Below are 7207 nucleotides of genomic sequence, written 5' to 3'. Positions count from 1 at the left end.
TGAATTGTCCAAATCTGTTGTATTTGGTCCGGGACAAATGTACCCCGAACAAACTCTCATGCGGTCACATTAAGATTTTGGCCATGTACGCCAACTTTTTTGTCAGATTACTTGATCCGATACAGGTTCGATATTGGGCTTCGGTATAGATTCACTGTTTCGAAATAATGCGATGACGTTTTGAGGAAAACTAGCAGGCGTTTTTAGTTCAATAAGTAGTAGTTTTCTTATTAAACAGCCAATTTCATTTATCAAGTCCAAATAGGCTAGTTTTAAAAATCAAACTTGGAGGTCGTCAACATGAGTTTAGTATATGTTATTAGTTTGCTTGCAATCTCACTTAGCAAATTAATAAGCGTATTCACTCGATGAAGACAAGGTATGAGGTAACTCTCACCGCATAAACAATCAATCAGGTAATCGAACAAAATTCGGATTCGGCAGACATAGTAAAAATTCAGTATGTACTTGTCTAAACAAGTAAGTTTGGCATCTTCCTTTTTTTTTATTTTTAGAGACAAACGTAATAGAAATGTAGTCACTTTAGGATACCCTTCTAAAAAATGAGATGAGCCTCGCCAAATAAAAAATGCGAATTGCGGGGCCCTCAATAATTAACCATAAAAAATACTTAGAATTCGGGACAGGCTGTTTAGCGAATTTTACGGCCTTCCCCAAGGATAATAATACGTTAGACTCTTTAGGTACGGTTTAATTAAATTACATTCTTAAATTCGGGTGTGCATTGATGTGACCCAAATCCAAATCTCAACGAAGTCAAAATGTGTTGACAATTACGAGCGCATTGATTGTGACGTGGTTCGAGATGCATTTTTACGACGTTGCAATTCTATAAAAATAAATGATAATGATAAAATCGGTTTAAACTTAATAAAAGCACGTAAGTCATAACATGTATTTAAATCCGATATTTAGCCATTATAACAATTTAAGCGACCGTGCTAGAACCACGAGATTCGAGGGTGCCTAACACCTTCCCTCGGGTCAACAGAATTCCTTACTTAGAATTTCTGGTTCGCAGACTTCATTTTGAAAAGTCGAAAATTTCCTCGATTTGGGATTCAAGATAAACCGGTGACTTGGGACACCAAAAGCCAAACCTTTCCCAAGTGGCGACTCTGAATTAAATAAATAATCCCATTTCGAATATTGTCACTTAAATTGGAAAAACTCCCCTCGCGCATTTAACCCTTCGGGGCCGGGCGCGCAAAAAGGAGGTGTGACAGCTCTGGCGACTCTGCTGGGGATTTGTTGCAAAGCAGAACCACTGGTTCAGGGTTCAAGAATTCGAGCTTAGAATAATTGTTATATTTGGCTTTATTATCTGATCTTTATTACATGCTTTTGCATAACGTGCTAAATGTTGTCTTTTACCGCTTTGATATTATTTGAACTGTGTATAAACTGTGCCGAAACCCTTCTCTTCTTACCTCCGGGGAGAAGCTCGTTGGTCGAGACTCCCTATTCTGTTAGTGTCAATACCTGAAATAAGAAAGAGGTCGGACAAGTTACAAAGCCGGACGATCTCGCGGGTCCCCGGTACGTAGCCCCTTCCTCCACTCGAGTTGTCCGCTCGGGTACACAGTCTAGAACGAATACCCATGTTGTGAACCTAGTATAACGAAACTTCATGCCGGATCCCTAGTAGGAACGCTTATTTGCATCATGTTGCATTTGACTTAGGGGACTCAACACAGGGGTTGGGTCCGTCTAGGACTAGCAACCTGAAATGAAAAGACCATCCTGCTGCATCCTATTTGTTTTGCGCATTTATTTGCTTCAGTTCCGCATGCTGACCGGTTTCTAAAAATAAAAGGGAAAAATAGCAGCGTAAGGAGATAATTACTTCTTTTGGAAAAACCAATGTCCGAGTAGTGTCGAAACCTCGCCGGAATTTCTTCTAAAAAATATATATAAAAAAAAAAGATTGTCTTCTAGTTTGATTTTAAAAAAAAAATAACATAAAAATTTTCTTTTTATCATTTTCAAAATCAAAAAAAAGAGAAGGTATTTATTTAAAAGTAAAAAAAAACGGAAAATTCATAATTCAAAAAAAAAATGTTGTTTCTTTTGTAGTACCCCTTTTATAAATTCAGACTAATAGTCCAAATATTTCCTAAAAAAAATAATAAATATTTTCTTTAGTCTTTATCTCTTTTCAAAAGAAAAATAGTATAAAAAAATATATTCTTGTTTTCTAGGTTTATTTGATTTTCTCTATTCACGATAGTCCCGAACTACGCAGGTTTGATTCTCACCGGATGTGAGATACGTAGGCAACCCTCGTCGGGTTCAACCCCATTTTTGCTAAAGTAGCCAAAATCAATGAATAAATAAAAAAAAAGTGTTTCAAACTTTAAAAAGAGTCGTAAATAAATCAGGTGATGTTGTTTTGTCATAAATAACCGAATGTTCCCGAAAGGGACGCCGGAAGGCTGACTTTGCATAAACAGCCACCTTTGAGTCATTTTTTTTTAGGTTTGGTCCAATTGACCCACACAGCCTTAAAATCCTCGTCACTGAGGCGTTGAAAGGCCGTGTTGGCAATATTGAGTTTTCTAATTCGAAAAACGATAAAAAGAGTCATAAATAAATCGGGTGATGCTGTTTTGTCATAAATAGCCGAATGTTCCCGAAAGGGACGCCGGAAGGCTGACTTTGCATAAATAGCCACCTTTGGGTCTTGTTTAGTATTTTTGTCCAGTTGACCCACACGGCCTTAAAATCTTCGTCCTCAAAGTGTTTAAAGGCCGTGTTCAAAACTTGATCCCCTTTGTAAAATACTTTTGAGTCAAAGTCATTTTTGTTGAAATCACCTTAATAAATGTGCAGGATGAGCACGATGCAAAATGAACATTTTTCAATAATGACCAAAATCCCTGTCAAGTTACGGCTATGGTGGAATGATCTAGGTGCTGAAGGACAAAATGAGGTCAAGAAATATCTGAAAGGTCTCGTGGGTTTGTTGGAAATCCAGCCTCGGGGAGATATCATAATAGCTTTGGTTACCTATTGGGACCCGGCGCACAATGTTTTCCATTTCTCTGATTTTGAACTCACCCCGACTTTGGAAGAAATGGCCGGATACATCGGGAATGCTGAACTTCCCTTGAGGCAAAAATACTTGGTCGCCCCAAGAGTTGTCACGGTACATAGGTTCCTAGATTCATTGAAGATACCTAGAACAGTCCACAACCCGGATCTGGCAGCCGGATTTTGTACTCCATGCTTCATATATGATAGGTACGGTCATGAGGGGGGATTCAATAATCCAATCAACAAACTGTGCAGCAAAGGAGTTCGTCAGAAGTGGGACAAGCACAGACGGGTAGCGTTCATGATGATGTTCCTGGGCCTTCTGGTATTTCCAAGGAAAGACGGAAACATTGATTTGAAGATATCCGGGGTCGTCAGCACTTTACTCACGCAAAGTGACAGTACTCTCGCGCCTATGGTGGTATCTGACATCTTTCGAGCTCTTACAGCTTGTAAAGCTGGGGGAAATTTCTTCGAAGGTTGTAACTTGCTCCTACAGATATGGATGACCGAGCACCTCTGCCATCATTCCGAGATTTTGAGCCATGGTTCCCCGGAAAAGACTTGCATAGAAGAATCTTACACGAGAACCAAAGAGATCAGTTTGCCCAAAGGAGTCCTGGCATGGGCCTCGTTCTTTCAAGCTCTTACTGCCAGCCAAATACAATGGACGCTAGGATGGTTTCCTGTTGATGAGATCCTATATATGTCGGCAGCTAAAACTTACTTCTTACTGATGGGGCTTAAGAGCATTCAACCTTACGCACCCTGCCGAGTTTTGAGACAGTTCGGAAGATGCCAGACAGTACCTCATGAGGAAGATCTTAGCACTCAAGCAATTGAGATAAGTCCTAACGGACAATTCCCAGAAGCAAAGATTCGCCAAATCTGGAGTGAGTGTCAATATTTGAAATCAGATACTTGCGTGCGGGATCGAGCCAAAGGAGAGACAGCGCCAGGTTACCTTGCATGGTATAGAAGGGAATTTGAGCATGAAAGGCCGGCTAAGAGACCCCACATCCGGAATTTCATCGAATCATCGCAAAGGCAGTGGGATTGGTTAGCAAAGGAAAGAGGCTATTGCGCCGAAATCAGCAGGTTAAAGCAACAAGTAGAAGGCTTGAAATATGAGCACAACGTGCAAGCTGCTACCAATCTGGAAGAGCGGAACAGGTTAATTCAGGAAAACGAAATGCTCAGAGCCCAGATCAAACAGATAAGGGTGGATGCAGATAAACAGCCAAGGCGTCGATCAGACGAGCAGCTGATAAAAAGGTTAAAAAGTGAAATCAGGGAATGGCAAGATGGTTTGGAGAAATCTGAAAACGTCATAGCGGAGCTCAGGGCACAGTGGGATACAAGAACAGATAAGCATCGCCGATACTTGAATCAATTGGAAGGCGACCACGAGAAAACTGTTGCTAAAATAAAGAGAGAGATGGCTGCACTTGAGATCAAAGCAGCTAATCAGGCCAAGGATTTCCAAATTGAGAGCAGATACTGGTACGACTCAATAGCCCAGATGAAGTTGGAAGTACGGCGACTGAAGCATCAGCATATACAGGATACTCAAGTATTCAAGATATGTAGCGATCATATAAAACGCCTACTCGTAGAGAAGAAGCAAACCAGAGATAGGATCAAGGCCATTGCCCATGCCATCACCAGACGATGTCTACGATGTGAGAACATGTCCAGCGTTACCGTCCTCTCGGCAGTGATGGGTTATGTCAAGCAGACTATGCATGAGCTGGAGCGACTTGAGAGGGATATCACGCCTAGGACCGCGGCGAGGCCGAACGATGCCCCGCGGACACCAATTTTCAAAACCATAATGCACTCATAAGTCAAGCCTGTATCTTGGCATCTTCTGCCTGTTTTTCCATCAGGGTGATTTTTAGTCTATTTTGAGTCTAGGTTTATTTTCAAAGTTTGCTCTTTCTTTTGCAAAATGTAGTTTGTAATAGACCATTTCAACAATAAAGAGGTTGCTTCTTTTACGCTCATTTGTGTTTTTCGAACTACGTAATGATCTGATTCACGTAGGCATCGTGATACGTAGGCAATCCTCATCGGATCCGGTCGCATTTCTTTTACTGCAAAATAATAAAAATAATAATAAAAAAAAGGGAAAAACTAATAAGAAGAAAATGCCGGAATGACGCATGCTCTCGTAGCAAACATGTAGTAATCCACTTAACTGTATAGGTGCATCATGCCCAACGTGAGATTGACTATATGTTATTTGCTGCAAATTAACAGTGCGTTTGTCGTTGAGTACTTCCAGGGTTTTGAAAAGACGGTTGGTTTGGTGAAAGTCTGGCCTCGCACTCATACTTCACGAGGTCAAGGAGAAGTGTTCAACTACCTGTTGTTAGGACCATAAGCAGTACTCACACTTACTTCACCAGGTCAAAAGGAAGTGTGGAAATGTCTTCAGAAATTCCATTGCAAACAATCCCGGTTTCTGAGGAGAGCTCAATCTCAGCCGTCCTCACACCTGAATCCGCAACTGCGGAGGAAAATAGAATCTTACGGCTCCGCATGTTGGAAATGTTGGACGACTGGAATAATGGGAAAGAACCGCCAAGTGTCGTCCCCGGATTCCCTGAATTATTCTCCAGGTCGAGCGGGACTTCTAATGTCCCCATAAATTATCCTGCTACCCCATTCGGGTACCCAGCCACCTCAGCCTTCTCTGCTGGATCGCCTTCTGAGCCTCATCCCCGAATGTCATCCACTGATGCAAGCATGAACATCTTTACTGCATCGCCTTGCCCGATTACGGCACAGCCTACCACGTACAAGCCAAGCTTTGACTCATCCTCTTTTACATTCCAAGCACCATCGTTCTCAATGGAACCAACTAGGTTCGCTACCAGCACTAATCCTCTACCGCCTCAGTGCGAGCTTGCACCCGGGCAGGATCAGAACCCCAGAATTGCAGAACAAAATGAGATTTCCAAGAGAATGAGAAGCCTTGAACAAAGTTTGAAAAATATGCAAGGATTGAGCGGACAGAAGAGCGTCTCTTACGCCGACCTATGCATGTTCCCTCACGTGCACCTGCCAACGGGTTTCAAGACCCCAAAGTTCGAGAAATACGATGGGCACGGTGACCCCATTGCATATCTTAAGAAATACTGCAACCAATTGCGGGGAGCCGGCGGGAAAGAAGAACTGCTAATGGCATATTTTGGGGAAAGTCTAGTAGGGATAGCCTCGGAATGGTATATGGACTAGGAAATGTCCCGATGGCATATATGGGATGATCTCGCCAGAGATTTTGTGAAACAATTCCAGTATAACATCGACATTGCGCCAGACCGAAATTCTCTGTCGAATTTGAAGAAGAAACCTTCAGAAAGCTTCAGAGAATATGCTATTAAGTGGCGTGAACAGGCGTCAAGAGTAAAGCCTCCCATGGATGAAGTGGAAATGGTCACTACCTTTCTCCAGGCTCAAGAGTCTGACTATTTCCAAAACATGATGTCAGCCATGGGTAAGCCATTCGCGGAAGCGATCAAGATTGGAGAGATGGTGGAAAATGGTTTGAAAACAGGTAGGATTCTGAGTCAAGCAGCCATAAGGGCGACCTCCCAGGCCGTCCAAAGCGGGTCCGGAGGAACGACAAGAGGGAAAAAGAAGGAAGAAACGACTATGGCAGCCTCGGAAGCAAGGGAGTATCGTCATCCCAGGCCCCGTTTTCCGGAAAGAACCCCACAACACTACTACCCCCACTCAAATTTGGCATATGCTCATCAACCTTATATGGTCATGAATGCCCAACCTTATACCCATCCACCACAACAAGCCAACTGAGGCCCAGCTCCACCTCCCAGAAATCAGCTTCCTTACCGCAACCACTATAACCCACAACCCCCGCAGAATAACTTTCGCCCTCAGGAGCCACCCAGAAGGCGGACTTTCACGCCCATCGGTGAACCATACTCAACTTTGTTCCCAAAGCTGGTCCAGTTGGGTTTCTTGCAACCAATCCCTCAAACAAGGCAAAACCCGACGTCACCTTCTTACAAAGCTGTGAGTCAGATGCGCCTATCATTCAGGGGCCGAGGGACATGATACAAATGACTGCTGGTCGTTGAAAAGAGTGGTCGAAAATTTGATAGAGCAAGGGAAAATAGTGCTA

This window comes from Nicotiana tabacum, chromosome 10, assembly GCF_000715075.1.
Source record: "Nicotiana tabacum cultivar K326 chromosome 10, ASM71507v2, whole genome shotgun sequence".
NCBI classification, from domain to species: Eukaryota; Viridiplantae; Streptophyta; class Magnoliopsida; order Solanales; family Solanaceae; genus Nicotiana; species Nicotiana tabacum.
Note: the sequence above shows the minus strand (reverse complement) of the source record.